The 19,344-nt window shown below is 44.9% G+C and overlaps 1 protein-coding gene and 1 long non-coding RNA gene across 7 annotated transcripts in view; one reads left to right on the forward strand and one right to left on the reverse strand.

Annotated features, from left to right (window-relative positions):
- Positions 1–19,344, forward strand: part of RAD51B (RAD51 paralog B) — a 382,679-nt gene that overhangs the window by 299,398 nt on the left and 63,937 nt on the right. The gene's annotated exons all lie outside the window — the stretch shown is intronic.
- Positions 1,945–18,900, reverse strand: LOC310899847. Its single transcript, XR_014584711.1, has 3 exons — positions 7,651–18,900; positions 6,589–6,754; positions 1,945–6,319 (listed from the first exon to the last, which is right to left on the reverse strand). It is a non-coding gene; the product is annotated as an uncharacterized lncRNA (long non-coding RNA).

Here is a 19,344-nt window from a genome sequence, read left to right on the forward strand (position 1 = left end):
ACAAGAAAGCAGTCACAAACTCTGGGCAGCCCCCTTCCTCCGGAGCCAGCTGGGAGCAGTACTCAGCCCGGTTACTGACCAGTGACCTCTCTTGGCCACCTCCGACCGTGGAAGGGGTTCGTGTGTGCGTTCCCCACTATGTTTCCTGCAGGGGAAAGGTGCACGAGCTCAAACCACTCGTTTACACTGACATGACAAATCCCGCCTGAAGTGGATTAGGAGCGCTCACAGCGAGTGCTCTGCCGACAGCTGGGGCGACGGCAGCCTTCAGCAGGGTGGCAGGTACAGCAGCTGGAGGGCAGTCACATCTCAGACTAAGACAGCTGTTTGCACAGACAGCGTCTGGCCATAGGCTACCTTACGTACACGCCAGGTTGCCTTTGACCAGCTCATGCACACTTTGCCGATTCGTAAAGAATTCAAAGCTTATTTAATTTACAAACCGGGGAGCATCGACTTATATCCGTGACTATGCCAGCATTCAAGCTGTCACACACCAGGAAATTTGCCTACTGTAAATCATTTCCACTTTCCAGTTAGTGCAGGATGTTCAACAGAGCAGGTTTCAGTACAAAACCCAAAGTGACTCCATTTACCACTTCTCTCACGGTAGTTTGCTGTCTGTAATTGTACTTCTGGACTACTTTTGCATGGCTGTATTTTAGTTTCATTGTTCTTTTGTTTGTTGGTTGTGTTTTGTTTTTCTTGCCTTGATTGCCACTGCTGCTCAAAAGCAGCATGATTTCTTTCCACTGCCTTCGGTGGAAATGAGTGGAGCAGGGCCCAGCTGCCTCTGTTGTAAGCAGGGAAGATCTCTTACAAATATCTGAAAAAGTGCTTTAGCATTATGGAACGAACACGTAGGAGCTCATGAGCTAACTCAGTAGATTTGCAAAGTGTCTCTTTGCAAATTTTTTCTTCTTGCATTTTGCTAGTGTTCATCTCCATGGCAATTTATACTGATCGGTTTGCTGTGCTCCTGCTTGTTCAGCTCCCAGCTGTGTGCTCCCCTCTCCTTTCCTCACACTGGCACTTGCACTTTCCTGACCTGAATAGTTGCAGGAACTGGCTTAAACTGGCTGAAAAACAATCCTCTGGGATTTTTTTAGGCCAGCCAGCTAAAACTGGTTGAAGCATCTTTAGTCTTTCTGAAAAGAGTCGGCGGTCCTCCTTGCAGTTAACTACAGAAAGATGACGGTCAGGACTGGAAGCTTTGGTGGTGGGGTCAGCAGAGAAGTCCCAGACTGCATGGTCAGAGGCCATGGACTTTTCTTGTCCTCAGCCTTCCTCTGCTTGAGAATTCAGTGGCCACGTACTGGCAGACGGGGGAAGCTTGTGCTGCTGCTCATCCGTGATGTGTGTTTTGTAGTTAGAGAACTCCTGATCCTAGCATCCTTAGGGCTTATTACTTTTTATCAGCACTAATCTTCAGGTAGAACAGAATGAGAAAGCTTTGAACCAGGCAATCCTGGTTTGTTTTTGCTATATTTTCTCCACTTACTGAGTAATTGCTGGCAAAAGGAGGGAGCTGAGAATTTAGGAGAAAGCTGTGTTTGTAAGACACATATCTCTACACCTGCAAAACCAGAAAGGATTTACCACAAAGGCGTCGTAACCACATGAAAGCCCAGGCAGTGACCTCCAGAGGACACCCATGAGTTAATACCAGCGCAGAGATAGGCATGGAATTGCCCCTGTTATTCAGGCAGCTGGGAGCATCTGGATATATTGATGTGTCCTAAGCGATCTGTTAAGGAGTCCTTTTGGATGTGTTTGCTTGTTCTGCCACTGGGAATTGCTGTCACTGCATCGTCGATGCAAAGGCAGGCAGAACTAGTCAGACTATGGTTGTTGCAGTTGTCTCATGCTTTCCATTACAAAATCTTGTTTTCAACTAATTATAACTTACCATAGCATTTGGGCCAGAAATATTTATATAAGAGACTTGCTTCTGGATGTTTTAGATGGAAAGTTTCTTTTTGATAGCTTCAAGTGTTGCTGGGAATAAACACGTTGTCTGACCTGTGATTAAAGCAGTTCTATTTTTTTAAGAAGCCCTACTTCCTCCATTATTGGAGTACAGATTGCACATTACTGAACGAATGATGGATGGGATATTAAGAGGAAAAAAAGGGAAAATTTTTATTTTCATATGAAAATTTATCCAATGATACTCTAAGCATGCTCCAGAACAAGATGAATCCATGTTCTTTTGCAACACCTTTTCCTAGCCTTTGGGAACTGCTGAGTCACTGGTAGGCAGTATTTGGAAATTTGAAGTTGAATGGTATTCCCCATTCACAGTAATCCTCTGGGCATCTTGAAGGAACAAGAATGGGATGCAGCAAGGAGTGGAACCAGGGCACTGATGGGCCAGGTGACAGCTGTGATGAGGTTTAAGATAAGGGCTGAGATAAGGAGGAGAAAAACGCAGGGAGATGGAGCTTAAAGGGGCTCATCTCCAGGCCTTGCGTTTACACTGGGGTTTTTAAATCTCATTGTTTCGCTGTTACATAGCAGTTGGCTGACAAGATACTTGCTTCAACCCCCTCTTGCCTTTAGAAAGAACAGCATGGCTGCTACTTGTGCAGGCAGTTAAAAGTGTGCATCTTATATCTAAAGCTACCCGAACCCTAAAAATATCAGCGTTTTCCTGTGGTGGAATGTCGAGGGGTGACGCAATTTGCCAGTTTATATTTAGAAGTGTCTGACAACGATAAACTAAAACCTGGTATTTTGATGTTTTTATTTTTTTTTCCTGTTTAATACAACTAGAAGTTAGTAAAGCCATTTTTTTAAAAAATACCATGTTTAGTAACGAGTCCAACTCTTGATATCTTTTCACTGATAGGCTCAGTCTGTGGAAACATTAAGGGTATCTCCTGTATGAATTCTCTTTAAAGAAAAAAAAAAAAAAAAGAAATAGTAGTTCAATCCAGAGCAAAGAGGACTTTTGGTAAGCCATAAGGCAATAATTCTTCCTACCTAACAATTTAAATTTTAAAAATCCCTTTGGTAAAATTGTATCTACTTCAGTATAAATTAGCTCAAGGTAAGGGCTTTTTTTTTTTTAGTAGTGTAATAACTTCATTTATTTCTTTCCCTGAGTTTCTTTAAAGTTTTGCAGTACTCTCGGATGTAATTTGAGTTTGACCTATTTCTAGCAATCACAGAAGTCTTACTTGCTCCAAATTCCAGCTAGTCTGAAATGCTGTGTTTTGATATTGGCAGCATTTAAACCCTTCTCATCTTCCCACTAAAACTGGAAACTCTCTGTTGATTTGCAAGGGGTGAGGAGTGGCCTGAAATGATAAAATCGTCTTAGGAGACTATAAAATTTATCATGAGACGGAGATCTATTAGCCTGTAAAATTTTCTTTGGCTTGATTGCATCTCCAAGTTTACCAGAACATACACAAATAGTTCCTAGTTCTAAGAACTGCGCAGCCCTCAGTTTTGCATATGGCCGTCTCCCCAAACCACAAGTCACTAAAGAATGTCAGTGTGATGTTTGGCTGGTTCGAGGAGGGCAACACTCCTAAAGCAGGCTTGTGGTTTTATCCCTGCAGTATGGAGACTCGAGCGTTAGGGAGATTATTTTCTTTCACATGTATTACAATTTATTTCTTTTCCACAGTCTGAAGTAGCAGCACCTGTGTAACCTTATTTAACTGCCTTCACACGTTTTCTTTCCCCCAGCTAATATTCTGCCAATATGACAAACTTTCCTCTCTTTGAACTGCAGAACACCGTGAAAGCTTGTATTTCTCAGCCTTGTCCAGTGATGTGAATGTCTTCTGTGTGTTGTTCACTGGAAGCTGTCATTTTACCAATACTGCAGGAACATGACTACTATCAAGCAGAATAAATTGTACAGTGAAGCTGTTACAATTTGTTTTTTAAAAAGGTTGATGCATATAAGGCCCTGTTGTTTGCTTATCCCTGAGCCTTTCCCAGCACAGAACATTACAGATGATTTGCTGCTGCTCTAAGAATTTTTTCTCCAGTAGAGGTTGTGAGGAAGGTGTATCCACACACTTCAATTCAGTGTTAATAAGAGGAGCTTGCAGTCATGTTTCCCTACCTTTATGTTGACAGAAATAAAAAATAGTATGTTTTTTAAGCTTTTAAGTCCTTTCCTGTCCTCTGAGGGCCTGAAGGATGTTCATTCAGTTTTGGGCTTCTCGGCTCATGCTACTAAGAAGAATGTCAGCTAGGCCGGCGTATTAGAAACCTGCATGTAAGTTCACCGAAGACTAAACTGAGACATGTCACGTATTTAATTTCTGTTCAATGGGACACTACAGAAAAATTAACATTATCTCAGTTTGCACCCCAACCAAGGAACCTTGTTTCCGTTCCAGTTTATTTTCCACTCACAAGAATATATCCTCCTCTATCTCTATAGAGATGATAGTTGTCAGCAAATGATCTACCATTTGGATAAGTGGCATTCAATTCCTCACTTGCTCTCTGCCATCTGGCGCAATTACTTTGCTATCTGTTTGTTATCCAGCCTAACAGAGCTGACTGTCCCTGGAATAGCCCGGAATTGATTTCAAAGAAATGCAGGACTGTAAAAAGATAGGTGTGAGTTCCTAGCAAGACGAGTCAATTCATAACTGAATTCACTCGTCTTTTAAGCCCAAAATACCTGCCTTCCAGTGACCAGAAAATCTTATTTTTACAGTGAACAGCCCTTTTGTTAGCAGTCCTGGTAACAGAGGGAAGGGAATTTGTTAAAACACTAATTTTATTTCCACACTATCACTTTAAACACGAGCCAACTCCATGTTTTCCTGAGAACCAATGAGGCTTGAGATTTTTTTTTTTAATTAAAAACCACCGAAGGTGGGGTTTGTATTTCCTTTCCCGTAGAACACATTTGAAGCACCTCTGTCTCCAGCTGGCTGTGGGAGCAGAGCCAGCCCATAATGGTTTCAAGCCCAGTGTGTGCATAGGGAACGGGGTTTTCACCTGACTGACGGCTCTGAAAACGTTTGCAGCACAGAGAGCTGAAGCTGGTAGCACCGGAGTTGTTTAGAAGAGAAGAGAAAGGAGGTGGCTGTGTTTTCTGAAACCTGGCAATTCTTCCCTGTCAAGTGCAGTAAATGGTGCATGAAGGGTCTCATTTCATCTGCTTGTGGGCGCTCTGCTCCATGAAACCTTTTGAAGTTGTTGCCAGAGGATGTTGCTGAGATTGGTTGAACTTCCTCAGAGTCCTTTCCCCTGGCCCTACAGCCATCCTTTCGGCTGGGCTCTCCGAGGTTTTGTTACTGGGGCTATATATGTAAGAGTAGGGATGAAAATAAGTTGTTCACCCTGATATCCCTTAAGAACGTAAAGCATTGTGACTTTTTCCACAATATCAGTATCTTTTCCAACTTTACATAACATTTACTGCTTCCCAGGCATCATATTGCTCCAGTTTTAATCTGGGTTTCTTAGGAAATTTGTAGTATCTCTACCTGATCTGTTACACAATGGCCCCATTGTCATTTCCCTAGGTGTGACAACAACGTTATTGCCCAAAGTGACTTAATCTTTGCTTTAGGGCCTTGTGATCTTGCAGTCATCTTTATAGCACCTCACTAATGGGAATGCTTCCAGCATTATGCTGGAGAGGGGAAAAGGAAACATCTTTCTTTGTGAGGGAGCCTGCTGTCCATCGTCACGTGTGGGTGTGGTGGTGGTCAAGGTTCAGAGCTTCAGGAAATAGGACAGGGTGCTAAGCAGAGGGGGGGGGCACCCCCACAATTGCACTTTTGAGGACTTTTCTTCTTTTTGAGTGGAGAGGAGAAGACATATTTGAAAGTATGAAAAAGGTAGAAGAAATACAGAGACAAAAAGAGAAATAAAGGGGGGAAAGAGACTGGCAGAAGAGCACAGGGCAGGGTAACACAGACCTTGTTTATTGGAATGCTTATCTGTAAAAATGGGCCTGGATAGCTGAAAATGTGCTTTTCTGCAGGTTTTCAGAGTCCAGCTGAGGAGCTGTACGCATGGCCTGTTTCACGACAGATTGGTGCTTCCGGGTGGGCCCGTAAAGCGCAGACATGCTTGAAGATGGGCAGGTGGCAAGAGAAATGATCTGAGCTTTATCGAAAGCCAACAATTCTGGGAGGCAGACGCTTGGTTTCAGTTCTGGGCAGATGCTCAGGTCAAATCTTATTTTGTCCAAACCACTTCCCCTCCCCTTAGGCGTGATATTTTCAGAGTGAAAGGACAGGCAAGGCCCGGGGAGATTCCAGCGCTGGGCTCACCGTGCAGCTGCTCGGGCGAGGAATTCGTCGGCTGGGGAGCACCACTCGCCCTCCTCCTGTGGATGCAGGGAGAGCTCGGGCTTGTGCACCACACCGAAACATGCACACGCATGCACGCACGCACACCAGAACAAACCAGTTCTCTCCTGCCTGCTGGGGAGGCTTCGGTTACAGGATCCGCAGCCAGCGATTGCCTTTAAGCCGCTCTGACTGCGAGTGCCGTATCCCTGCCTTCCTCCTTCCTTTCTCAGCACAGAGCCAGAAAAATACTCCCCCTCTCCTCCCGCCCTTCCCAGCACGCCTGACACCAAAAGCAAAAACTGACCCAAGCTCGCCTTCGCAGCTGGTACGTATCAGGCAGGACACACACACACATAGGTCGGCCATGGGAACGCGGCGCAGCGCTGGGTCGGCGAAAGCACCGGTGGGGGTGCGGGGCAGCAGGAGGAGCAGGGCCGGAGTCTTTTTTTTTATCGTTATTATTGTCTGCTCTTTTAGAAAGGAAAAGGAAGAAAGATTACAGCAGCTTTTCTATTAAATGAAAAGATTAGCATGCCGTGGATGCTTTGCTGGGGCGTGATGAGATTTGCAGCAGATGAGCGGGTTGCTAGGCGATGCTAATGAAAAGCAGGCTTTCAAAACTTGTGTGCTGTGTGGGCCCAAAAGTTATCGAGCCGCCCTCCCGCAGCCCCCCCGCCCCGTGCAACCTCCCAAATATTTATAAAATCCTCACCAGGACCAAGAAAGCCAGACACTGGGCTGGGCTTTTGACAGCTCGCTCTTCCTGAGCTGCCTGCGAGACACGCACACGCGCGCGCACAAAACTTTGCTGATTTTTCTTTTCCTCCTTACAAAGGAGGAGGTAATTGAAAACAAAACGATGACTTTAAAAAAAAAAAAAAAGGAGGTGGGGGAGAAGAAGAAGAAAAGTGAGCAGTGGCTCCCAAACCAACTTGGTCTCAGATTTCGGAGTTCAGGCAGAGTTTAAGGGCCTGTGTGCGTGCCGGGGTAGGTACGTGTTTGTTTTCTAGTTCACTCCATGCGTTTTCAAGCTGGGCTCTCGCTCTTCCCCTCCTCCCGTCCTCCCGCAAGCCGCCTTTCCCTTTCAAGGCCTTCCGACACAATGAGCTTATTTTCCCAGGCTCCCTGGGAGCTGGGGTATGGGCACGAAAGCCGCAGCCTCCGAGGACCCTTTTAAATACAAAAGTTGAACGTTGCTGAAGTTACAGACAGGGTTTCTGCTATTTTTACAAATGACCCGTGTCTCGCTCCCCTTCTCAGAAGTATCAGCATTCTTAGGTACGTTACCAGCTGTCTCTCTCGGTTGTTTTTTTAAGTGAATTTAGTGCTGGTGTGACAGCCTGGCAGACTGATGCACTCTGCTTACCTGCTGTCCTCCTTGTTGCTCCGGCTGCTGTGCCTCCAACCCAAAGCAGAGCAGCTTCATATCAGCAAAAAAGGAGATTTCCATCATCTGCTCTGGGCTAAGGCGGCCAAAGAGGTTTGTGTTTCAGCAGCATTTAACAAGGTCTAATTCAAAATAATCTGATCAAGTCCTATAGCCCTGCAATGATAAAGCAACACGCAGACATTGCTGAGCTACCTTGGGCCAGTCGATCCAGCCTCACTGCACAGCCTGCTTCTGCTTACCCCTATCCCTTGCCCCAGTGTGTCATGTTAAATGGGAAGGGCTGCATTCTCCCTTCAGTGCCAGTGTGTATTTTTCATGAATGTTTTGGGGGAGGTAAGAGGTTAGCACGAATTGGAAACAGAATTTAAAATTACTGCGGAGAGTGAATATGAGCGTCTCATATGGTGGTCCCATAAAGGTAGTCCAAGTCAGAACATTAACGATCTTGGTTGAGGTCTGCAGAAGCCACTGGCACTTGGCTTAATGAAAACAAGAGCATGTGGGCGTTTTGTGGGATTTTTTGTTTTGTTTTGATTTAAAACACACTGTAGCAGCTCTGTTTTTCCTGGACTCCTTCTCACTAATGCCAGTATAAATTGCTAATCAATAAGAAGTTCCTTGGACAGACAGATTTTTGGGGGCTACTACACTGACCTCTTTACACTGCATTTTGGGTGGCACAGGCCTATATGTCTTTTTTTTTTTTCCATCTTTTTTTCCCCTTTTTTGCTACCCTCAGCACTGTTTTAGTCAGCATTATATGGATAGCTGAGATATTAAACCAAGGTCCTGATCGTGTGTGGTCATTAAAAATCTCAAGGCATTCCCTTCAGAAGTTAATCTTTCAATTATCAGTTAGGGGAATTAAATTTTGCTTCCATAAATTCTCCTGCTGTTTCAATTAAATAGGGATGGCCAATTTCTAAATGCGTAGGAATAGGGCCAGCTGCTGTGTGCAGACTGTGGGATGTCTATTCAGGTAATGCTCCATTATTTCAAGTACGAATTCTGGTCCTGCAGGATATGGTACAGGACATGTTAGAGTGCAGTAGGGGCAGAGCGATCATGTGCCCTCCCTCCTGTCCTTTGTCAGGCCAAGCAAAATGCCTGGAGGGCTCCACATTTTTGAAGCCTGGCTCTAGGCATTCCAGGGCTGCACTGACATGCCTATGAGATATTGTTGACCATTACATAGGGAAACTCATTTTTCACCTTTTTCCAAAGTTGTTCTGTAGTACCGTTTAGGGAGGCCAACTGCTACCCTCAGCACCATCTCAGTAGTGGATGTCGGCATTCCTTTAGGTGTAGCTTGTTCTTTATTTTGATGTTTTTCAGAATAAAAAGCGAGACACACGTGCAAAATACGGGCATTTCTGGAGATAAACATTATATGATGCTATATATTCTTAAATCAGAGCCCAGCACGTGCCTTTTCCACGTGAGTTCGCTCCCAGCAGAGTGGTGGCCAGAAGCACTCCCCATTCATGTGCACCTGGGTCACTCTTCAGTCAAAGTCCTGCAAAAATACTTTGATTTGTGATGTTAACAGAATTAGGTGATCAATGGACAACATGGCCAAACAGTTTTGATTCACATGTGGCTGCACTTTTCATTTTCACATGAGCAACTCCTGAACGTTGAGCAGCCAGGTCTTACCAGCGTGGTGGTTCACAGAAAACCCAGTTAATAGTCACCTCTGTGACCTCTGTGCATGCTGTATCTTGTATTTGCATATACAAGAATTCATAAAGGAAATGCTTAACCCTGCAGGAAAAGGAACCAGATCATGTGATTTATCTGTATTTACTTGTAGGAGATGAAGCTGGGATAAATCTGGTGAAATGCATTATTCTGTAGGCTTTAAGGTGTTTAATTTGTTTAAAAAGTAGCTGACACATTTCGAGCGTGTACCTGGAAGCATTCCTGATAGCAAACTTTCCTTCATGTAAGGCTTGACTGTGTGCCCCTTGGAGTCAGTGGACTTTCTGGGGAATATAGGGTATATAATGGATCTGGGGGTAAATACCAGCAGATCTACACAAGCAGAGCCATATTTGCAGACTTAGAGATAGCAAAACGTGTAATTCCTTCCTACAAGAAATGCTGTGTAACTGAAACGTGCTTTGCTGGATTTCTGGTCCCACAACTGCCCCTACTATCCCTACTGATTGTTTAAAGAAGGTCCTCTGCAGATTCACACACACTCAATTGATCATGAATGAACCCAAGAGCAGTTATTAATCTTACTGCCTGGTTGCACTCTAAACCCCCTTCTAATCCTGCCTCTGTTCTCATGGACAATGAATGCAGTGAGATGAAGGCAGGATCAATGCCAGCATGGAGCTGCCCTTTTTAGTATTTGTTGTGGCAGGGTTTTATACATCAGCGGCAGTGAGTGGTTCTCAGTGTACTGGGAGGAGAAGGGAGTGAAGATGAATTAAAAGGGTCAGACATCGTGCTCCCGAAGGGATGGCAGAGTCCCATCCTGACTCTTGGTCTCTGGTGAATTTTTGGGTTCCTTGTATTTAATGACTGACCTAACGAGACATTGCAGCCCTACTGCCCTTTGGAGATCCATGAAGAGCTGAACACAAACTAAGAAAGGGCGCATTGTGTCTTTGATCCACTGGGCAGTATTTCACAGGCTGGCAGATTTAATAAAATCTCAGAGGAACCTCAGCTCATATTTTAAGAGGCTTAACATTGAGTTAAAAGTTCCCTTTACTCCTGCATTGTTGGAGACCGTTCCCTTCCTGTGTGCTGCCAGAGGACCTGCAGGGAACTGGGGCTTCGTGAGCCCAGACTGGATGTAGGCAGCTGGTTGAGACTGGCTACAAATCTGCAGGAGCAATAGCGGGAAGCAAGAAGCTCCCTAATCCTTTTTGTGTTTCTCGTTCTTTGAAGTCATCCGGTGCCTCACACGCAGTGTGAAAACTTTGCTCTACACCTGAAAGGGAAGCCAAGCTGCTGATAAGGCCTTTTGGTCAGTCATTTTGAACTGCGTGACATGAAAACCTAGGTCTAGTACCTCTACTTGTAGTAATGTTATTTGTACCACTGCTGACATTGAAGTAAGGATAACTAGCTCCGTAACCGAAAACATAAACAAGGTCACTATCAGGAAGTCCTCCCCGATCCAGTGTTTCTAGAAATAGCCAGAAAGCAAAAGTGTCAAGGTGGAAAAAGTCTTACAAAAGTTGATAAATGGATCCCCAAAGCTTTGCAAAGTTTATAGTTTATTATCCAAAGCTGCCTATCTAATGAAAAAAGCAAAAGATGGGGAAGAGCAGAGAGCCAGGCAGGCTGGAAGGGAGCCACTCAAGCAGCAAGCTTTTTCTTTGATGTTCAGCGCTGAGGACTCTGGGCATTTGGGCCAGGAAGCAAATCACAAAGTGCCAATTTGAGTGCAGACTTAGGTCAAAATCCGAAAACTGATGAATAGTGGAAACTGCAGAGTTTGTTTTTGAGCATCTGATGACTTTAACTACTACTCTGCTTGCTCCCGCTCTGCTCCCTTGTGTTATTGTTATGCTGTTTGTGGACTGCACGGTTAACATCACAGCAAGAGTTCCAATCGAAGTCATATGTTGACCCTTTGGTCTAGCTTTACATAGAAAAGCTATTTTCTCTTTACATGGAAAAACAGGAAAATGTTAGAGATTACTTCAAGGGAGGGGAAGGCTTCTGCTTAGATTTTCAGAAGTGCAGGGTAAATACTTTTGAAATCCCAAGCACTCGAATATTACCTTTTTTGAGAAGTGAAATACAGTTCTCATGATTCTTCAGTCACCACTAACTCTAAAAGAGGATCCTTTATAAACTCAGAAATTTACTGCTAGGTTGCTGCCCAATCCCACGGATAATGTAGGCTGTTTGAGTTTTGGATTTGAAAGAAAAGTGGAATCTCCTACCCAGAGATTGGTAGTTAAACTTTTCATTGTTGTTGATTGAAGTCTGGCTTTCTTGGTGGTTAAAGTTTTATATACTTAAAGAAGCTTTAACATGACCTAGTAAGCAGTTTGCCAAAATTGGCATCTGAAATGATCAGCAACTGGGAAGGGAAGGCTCCAAACTCTTGCTTTATAAGAACTTCTGCCAATTTATACTGCTCTTGTAATACAGCAGCTGTGGTCCCCATTTCACAGAGCCTTGTAAGATCCAACAGAACCATGCTCCCTTCCCGCAGGCAGACGCAGATCCTGCAGAGGTGTACAAAATAATAACTTCCACAGATATTTTTAAGATAGCTCTTTTCTTGAGAGAAGACGGGAGAAGGGAGAAAAATGTTTTCAGGAAGAAGAAATTGCTGTTTGGAACTGATATGTCTAGGGGCAGTGCTGAGTATCAAGAGAAAACAAAGAAAATTAAATGAACTATCACAAAGGAAGGGGCAGTCATGTAAAAGACACAGATGATTTGTGGGATTTTGCAATAGCCTCCCGAGGGGAGCAAGGCCTTTTGCTTTGAGACATTTAAAATTAAACTGGACAGAGCAATGGAAATTCCAAGCACTGGCCCCTTTGGGGCAGAGTGGATAAGCCACTAGGTCTCCCTTTGCGTGTTCCCTTACTCTTTTGTAACTCTTCCTGAATACCTCCATTCCAAATAATCATTCGTCTTCCTCGGACGCCCATCCTGGCCCTCTGTTCCTCCCCTTTCCCCTTGAAGAAAGGAGCCGGGCTTGATTCATGGTGTCAGTTATCTTCCAAGCTCCGAGCGGATCCCAGGGGCAGGGGCGCATGGGACTGATGAGGGTAGGGGTGATCAACTACAGGCTTTCCTGTTGCTGAGCTTGCTGCAGGCCTGGCCGTTTTTAAGACTTCAACAGATGTTTCTGCTTAGAAACTATTGGCATCTTTATGGACTGTTTTTTCCATTCTTCCCTCCCGGCCCGTGTCCCAGCAGCAATGAATTATGTAAGACTACATTCTAGCCTTTTCTTTATTAATATTTCTGTAGACACATATCTAAGAAGTGCATCTGCAGTTCTCTCTCTCAGTTTTAGGTGCGTCAGTTTTCAATTTGACTGAAACCCCCACCTACCCCAAAACACTTCTGTGCCTTTTCATCCTCTTACAGACACAGACGCCAGAAATACAATCACTGAAATCCCGGCTCCTGGCTTCAGATTCAAGGCGTCTCTCGCTGTTCATACTGTGATCTTAATTGATATGCCTTGTGCTTAAAGGTTAACCCCTTGGTACGGGGGCTGCCTTTATTTGACTTTTACCTAGCACTGATTGCACTGCTGGTGCTTAACAAACAGTAATTAATAATAAGTAATGGAAGGAGATTTAGAAACTGCTGTTAGAGCTCAAAACGGCTCCAGCAAGAATCATCCCCACCTGGCTTAGTGGTTTAGCTGACAGTTATTAGAAATGAACCAGTTTCAGACAATCTCGAGTGGAATAAATACACTGGACTGGTTTATTTGCACAGTTGATAAGCACTTGTAATCCCACAAAATACGCGGTGTAATGCGTGCAGGGCACCTGACGCAGTCTGGGTAGACTTAACCCTTTTACATTGTACAGAAAAACTTCAAAGCTTGAAACTGGATGGATTAAGTTTCTTAAAAAGATGATGTAAGTAATATGTGCAAGACCACATGCAGATCACTTTAACTTGGGAGACAGAGAAACTTTATGCATTGGAAAATTTGGCATGGCACCACCAGACTACTCCTTGATTTCAGACATACTGTAGTAGCAGAAATAAGCAATTTCCTTCTTTGGGAACTCACTGCAAGAAGGAGACAGCGCAGCCTTAGCCGGTGTGCCACAGCCAAACATGGGATTTTCATGTAGGCCTATATCTTGTTATTACAGCAAAAGGTTGCTGTAAATCCTCTTGATGCACTTAGAGACTGAATTCCCACTGGAAGAAAAGCACATCTTTGCCAATATAATACTCTCATTGTTCAGCACCTCAAACTTTGTTTTGTGACTGTGCTGCTCTGACAAGGCACAATGCCATCGCAAGTGGTCCTCTGGCATTTTACCCTTTCATGAATTTAGTGCCGATGCAAAGTTGCTGAGTAGGTGGCTTCCTTTAATTTAGAGCGTATGGATAGTTCTCCAGTAACAGCCAAGCAAATTCACATTGTCCTACCCAGGTGCCTCCACACACATGTATGTGGTAGAAGAACGAGAGTTAAACCTTGTCACAACCTTTTTCAATCTTTCAGTTAAAAACAAACAAACAAAAACAAAACATTCTATAAAGACTGCCAGGTCAGCCAGTCTAGCATCTTTCATTGGTGATTGTATTCATGAGAGAATTGCATACAGTAGACACTGTGGTAGATGGGATTTTTTAAGGCTTTTTAGTCTTTATTTCCTGGGAGATAAGGCATTGCTGATGCAAGCAGGTATTTCCCCCGGTTTGAGCAGGGAGTGCCATTACAGTGGGCAACGTTTTGTTGACTGATGTAAAGACAGGCTCGGTGTCTAACGTCTTCAGAGAGCTCGACACTGCACAAACATCTTTGATGTACATCCTCACTGCTTCCTGGTTTTGCTGTTATTGTTATTTTTAATAACTAATGCTCTCCTGGTGAAAAGAGTCACATAGCGAAATAGAGTGCCAAGATCTGAACTCAAGAATTCCTGTGCTTGCTCCTTTAGACCATGCTGTTTTTCTTAGGAGAGTTTAATTCACTTCAGGATCCAGGAGAGTTGTGAGCCAAGCTATGAGCCATTATCCACTAACAAAAATCTGCAATAATAGCAAATGGAGCATGTAAGCCGCCTTGCCAAGGAGCGTGATGCTCTCTTCTCAGAGGTCTCTGTGCTGAAGGTCTCCCCAGATCTCTCCCTGTTAAATATGAAGTCTCCTAGCTCCCCGGGGCCCATTACTGACCCCCTGGCTAATGGCTTTTTGCCAGTCCTGCTCTGTACGGTTATATTGTTGGCTGACACTGCATTTTTACAGTTCGGTTTTGTTTCTCAGAGTCTTAGAAGTGGCCGTTTTCATTGTCAATAAATACATCGCTTTGGCCAGTACACTGTATTCTCCTAGCAGCTTGGTGCTCACAGACTATAGGGAGCTGTAAACAACACTGTTTATACTTTCTGCTGATACCAGAACATTAGCATATAAATAGGGGAGAGATTTAAACAGGCTAAAACAACTCCAGCCTGGCCTATTGGGAAGGGCGGACAAGCTGCTTTTCACTCTCCTTGCCAAGGATGTCAACTTTTCTGTGGGACTATTGCAAGAATGAAGGGCTTAAAGAGATGGGAAGCTTTTATCTGACAAAAGAAAGGTCGATGAGCCTTAGAAATGCAGAAATGGCCTGAATAACAGTCTGCCTGTTGGGATTTCCTTGTGAGCACTCTTGGTGTTAGTGTGGGGATGTGGAGGGAGGGAAAGTACTCACTTAAAAATCGCTGCAGAGCTGTGGGACAAGAACTTCCTTTAAAGGGTGACTCTCAGCAAAGTGTTAAAAATATTATAATTGCACCTGGAATGAACGTATCCCTTTAGAAAAAGTTACTTCATTTACCTTAAGAAACATATCGTGTAACCTTTAGCATTCTTTTAGCCTCACTGTATTTCAGAAAGATGGTACAGCCAAATACTACATCAAATAATCTCTCCTATCTTATCTATCTATTGAATTACTAAAATTCCTCTCACCTTTGGCACCAGTGAGAGATAGGCACTAATGCTGCAGTTACTGTCAAATGACTTTAGCCCTTTTTTTGGTTGAAGTCTTATTTTATTTTTTTTGTAATAGAATATGTAAAGTGGAGTTAACAAAAGTGTAGAGGCAAGGGAGAAAACAGGTTCTCAGTTAAGAGTCCTTTGGAAATCAGAGAGCAAGAAAAGAAGAAAGCAAGCCAGAAATGATATTTCCAGATGACAAAGAGGTACTGTGGGATTTTAAAGAAAGCTGTCACATGAAGAGTGGGGTGAAGCAATGAAACAGAACGTACCTGTGCTTGGGATCTGTCCTGGGCTTTTCGGATGTGCCTCAGTGGGGCCTTCCCAGAGACCTTTGGAGATACTTCCACTTGGGGACTGGAGAGCTTTGGGTGGAGCAGCCACTTGCCCCATTTCCCTTCCCTCTGCTGGGATCGACAATATTTGAGATAGTTTTTCTCATCAGAAGCAACGAAATGGTGTGCCAAAACAAAGAATTCCCATGTTTGTTATGTATTGTCACCTTTCTGGTGCCTGTGGAAAAGACTGGCTTCAAAGTTAAGTCCCAAAAACTGGAAGAAGCACTACGATTTGTACAGTGATTAATCCACAAAGGTTGCTGCAGGAGTGTTGCGTAGTCACAAGTGTGGCCGTGAGAGGGGCCCATGAAAAGGACAAGGAAATGGAAACGGAGCAGGTTTTTACTCTAGACCTCTTACTGGAGCTCTTCATTGGGCACATCTGCATTTGGTCCTCATGATGCCTTGACTGATGGGCCAGAACAAAGCTGGAGACTTGGAATAGCTGGCAGTGGTGGCAAAACAAATCAGAAGGCACTTTTCAAAACAAACTACAGTGCACACACAGGCTTGTGCCTCTGCAGTCCGGAGCTAGTGCAAGCAGGAGGCAAACCCGTTCTCCGCTTTGGGGTGCAAGATGCCAACAGATAAGCCACCACCTTGGAGGGGGTAGGAATCTCTGACTGCATATTGCTGGGGTGGCTCAGAGAATAGGAGGCATTTCTGAGCTGGGGGACCATGGGTGTCCCAGAAGGAGAGAGGCATTAGAGGTCGAGGGCTGCAAAACATTCCTGTATTTCAGAGAAGACCTTGATCCCCGAGACACCATGTTCTCCCACAGGATTAGTTGCCCTTAGATTAACCTCATTAGCAGTAATTATAAAGTCTGACACATTTCCCTGTCATCATCTCTCCTGTATCATGCTGTAGGACATCTTCCTCGTGCTTCTGTCTTTTTATCTATCTGGTAGATTAGAGACCAGAGTTCTTTGACTATGTTATCTCTCAGGCTTTTTTTCTCCTATGTAAACTGGGCAGTTTTAGCACAGGATATATTGCAGCGATCTCAGTTCGGTGCTTCACTTTTGTCAGGCGAAAGTGAGACAAAAAGGACAGCTAGTTGTTGTTCAGATAATAACCTTAATGCCACCAGGGATAAAACAGTGTTTTGTCTTTGGGTTGGGATTCCATTCCCATGGGCTTTGCCCAGCCCTCAGTGAGCACAGACATGGCAAATTGCTCCCCATCCTGCTGAATTCCTGGGCCTCTGTTGGGAAGGAGATGGCCAGAGCACCAGTGTCCTGGCAGCTTGAGGGAAGAGTAATACAGTACCAAGGGCACTGTGTGTAAGGCAGCCCAGTCTGTCAAGGACTGAGCAGCAGAGAAAAGCTAGCAAGTGCATAGACAGCTCTCAGAGTTGGCTTTTTTGGAGGATATATGTGCCCAAGGGACAGAGAATCTGTTCTGCTCCATGCAGCTTGGTTTACATTATATGCAACAAGATATCTTGGAAGCTTGCCCTTCTTTGGTTTGGTTGCCACTTGTAATGTAGAATGCAGGTCCCATTTGATCTCCATGAAAAAAACCTGTTCAGAGACCCTGTTGTATGTACTCCTCTCACCAGAGGGCAATGAAGTCAAGTCTCTTAGCACAGGACCGTCCAGCACCACACAAGTGATGCTCCCTGTGTGCTGAAATCTGAAGAACACCACCTGACGCGGCACCAGTATTTGAATAGAAAGGTGGCACTGGGTCAGGGTGACTCCTGCACAACAGGTGGCATGCAGATAAGCAGGCTGCCCCAATTGTCCACAAAAGACCATGGGATACCAGTGGGAGGACTTGGCAACAGTCACTAGCAGGAACTGGTGTTCACACCTACTTTGTGGCAGATAAACTTATCTGCATCTCAGTAAATCTGCTTCCAAAGTGGCTTTAATAGCCTGCATTAATAAGCCAGATGCATTACAAAAACAATAGGGTTTGGAAGCGAGACGCTTACATTCAAAACAACCGAAGCCAACCTGCAGCACAGCGAAGTGCAGAAATGCCGTGATGGGCGGCCTGCAGGAAGGGAAGCTGGAAGAGATCTGAGCCCGAACTGGTGCCAGTCCTTGGAGGATTTTAAAGGGGGCTGATCTGAATCGATTGAATCAGAAGTGAGAGTCTAATGGATGGAAGGAACTGCATTTGTAATGTCTTCATTTTTCCATCACCTTTCCTCATTCTCTCCGGAGTGCTGCTGTTGCATCTCACAGCAATGAACAGCTCAGCCAAGGACTGGCACTTGGTATTCCAGTCAGACCCGGTCTTTTGCAGGGTGCCAAACAGCCCAGTGTAGATGCCTCAGCCCTTCCCCCAGCCCCAACACACAGAAGCATCTATGCAAGGCCTTACAAAGCCTTTTAAATGTCTTGCAAATGGGACAAAGATAGGAGGAAATGAGATCTCTTCTCAGATTTCAAGAGTCCATTTAAAAATTACACCATGTGGGCGAACTGGGGTTCTCACCAGCAGGCTTTGAGAAACTGAACTTTTGCTTTTGGGTACTAGCTTGACCTTGATCTGTGAGGCCGGTTGCAGCTACTATTTAACATTTGGCCCACAGGCTGTTGGAGAAAAGCGTGTCTGGAGGGTGTTTCAAGGGACAGTGACTTTCCGTGAAGCCCAGAGGGCGGGTGGAAGCCCTCTGGGTTGGTTGTTCAAAGAGGAGCTCCCCTTCCTGGTCAGACAGGGCTGAGGGCAGGACAGGCTATGGAGGAGCAACCGAGCAGCAGGCCGCAACACTGCCCTTGCTCATAGTTTGCTGTGGTGAAGGATTTCAGGCTCCGAGGCTGTCAGCCCTCCACCATGCGTGACCACAAAAAGCGTGCGTGCTACCAGAGCTGGCCTGGGAAGATGGCGGCAGGGCTGGGCTGAGCTTGGGTGCCCCCGCTGTGCCTTCCCTCCCTTGGGACTTGATAAATACCCCGTGCCTTCCCCCGCCCTCCTGCCCATTTTCCACAGCAGAGAGCAGACACAAGGGGACCCTTTCATCTTGGCACATCCCCTTGCTGATTAATGTGATGCAATGTTCCCACAACAACAACACTATGTCGGCCATGTAATTAGGCGGGAGATAATGAATGCTTCAGAGACTATTCAGGCAGCGGTGCCCGCCTCCCCGCCGAACAAGCTTCTTTCTCAGCAGTGAAGCCAAGTGGAAGGAGAGGCAACAGAAATGCCATTGGTGCTGCGCCTAATTGTGCTGGAACCAGGGGCTCTCGCAGTAGAAAAGAGGGTAAGGGCTGGTGTGGGAGAGATGGGCGAGAGGGTCCACTCCGGTATCTCAGGGCCAAACTTTTTGTTGTGTCTTTTCATGTGTTTGACCTTGTGGCAGGAGAAGCCTTAAATGTGCACATCTCTGGCTTCCTATGTGTGTGCCTTTTTTGTTTCAAATCATTAGGGAAAGCCATCATTTAATAAGCATAAGAGTCTGTCTTCTCAGTAACCCAGAGGCAAAGATGCTGGTGCTACTTAGTGGCCTTTGAAATGTGGGAAACACACTGGGGACACAATAGGCTTATTCTCTTTTAGGGGGCTTTACAGTTAAGCTGCCATTGTCTAGCTAACATTAGCAAGAAAGATACTCCCCTTTTTCCCGACCCCTATGTAGACTCTGAGAAAACAATCAGTTGGTTTAAAATGCACTACCCAAATGTCTTCAGATTGCCCAAGAATAAAG

The sequence above is a fragment of the Anser anser genome, assembly GCF_964211835.1.
Source record: "Anser anser genome assembly, chromosome: 5".
NCBI classification, from domain to species: Eukaryota; Metazoa; Chordata; class Aves; order Anseriformes; family Anatidae; genus Anser; species Anser anser.